The 1,227-nt window shown below is 45.9% G+C and overlaps 1 pseudogene; it reads right to left on the reverse strand.

Moving 5' to 3' along the window:
- Positions 1-262: 262 nt before the first annotated feature.
- LOC146334296 (U2 spliceosomal RNA) lies at positions 263-440 on the reverse strand (annotated as a pseudogene).
- Positions 441-1,227: the final 787 nt, after the last annotated feature.

A 1,227-nucleotide genomic window follows, 5' to 3' on the forward strand; every position in this document is an offset into this window, starting at 1 on the left:
GGCACCATACATGCACAAGAGGGAGATATCAGCACCTAAGATTTACAGATGTGCAAATGCTAAGTGGGGAGAACCCTAAAAACAGCTGAATGAGGACCAAATATACTCAGGCAGGGAAAGCTGTCTGACTGTGGGGCAGGCAGAGGCAGAGGAAAATGGAGAAAGGAAGAACAGAATGGAGTATTCTAGAAGAAGGCCATAGCTGAAATCCTGAACAAAACACACTCCACGCTTTTTGAACCAGAAATATATTCTCCCCAGGTGGAGGTGCACCATTCCTGAAGGTACTACAGTACCAGGTTGATGTGTTAAGTGGATTGAGCAAGCTCCTATTCCATCTCCTGGTTCCAAAACCCCATTTAATATATAGTCTTCAAATCAAGGCTACGTCAAGGTTTCAGATTCTGGGCTCTATCTTAACCACTAGGCCAAAAATCTATCATTTGAGAGACACGCTACGCTACCTACCTTTTTTCCTCTTAGGGCATCTCTACACCAGCCTAAAATCCCGCATTTAAAACGGGGCTTTCGGCTTCCATTTTAAATTCAGAATCACAACTGACTCTCTTTACAAGCACTTCCTTTCCCCCCATCCGCTTCCCTGCTCCTTCTCCCCCATAGCTGAGTGTTGTTCCATTATCTTTCATTGATCTCACTCCTCTTCTTGCCGCTTTAACTCTTTTCACAGAGGAAACTGAAGTGGAACACAACAGGGTAATTTGATAGCTCATGATCTGCGATCTATTTAAAAACAGAACAAAGGGCATTTAGTGCAGGAGATGCCTGGGATGATCATGGCATCATGTAAAAAGCCCGCAAACTTCTGTGAAGGAGCAATCTCAATCGCTGGATAAAAGCCCAGTGTGAAGGAGCCCTTACACGGAACCCAAGATGGCTTACATGGTCCTCTTTGTTTTATCCTCACAACAACCCTGTGAGGTAGGCTAGGCTAGGCTGAGAGTCAGTGACTGGCCCAAAGTCACCCAGTGAGCTTCATGACCGAGTGGGGACTAGAACCCGGATCTCCCGGCTTCTGGTCTAACACTCTAACCACTACACTACACTGGCTCTTTGAGAGTAACATAGGTCAGTCATTCACTCAGTGTAATCTACCTCACAGGGTTGTTGCAAGAACAAAATGGGTGTGTGTGCTGGGACTACCACACTCTCAGCCTTATCTCCTTTGTAGGGTTGTTGCAAGGATAATGCGTGTGTGTGGGAACACTT

The sequence above is a fragment of the Heloderma suspectum genome, chromosome 17 (assembly GCF_057233095.1).
Source record: "Heloderma suspectum isolate Gila_16-S chromosome 17, 16-S_ref, whole genome shotgun sequence".
In the NCBI taxonomy this organism is placed as follows: domain Eukaryota; kingdom Metazoa; phylum Chordata; class Lepidosauria; order Squamata; family Helodermatidae; genus Heloderma; species Heloderma suspectum.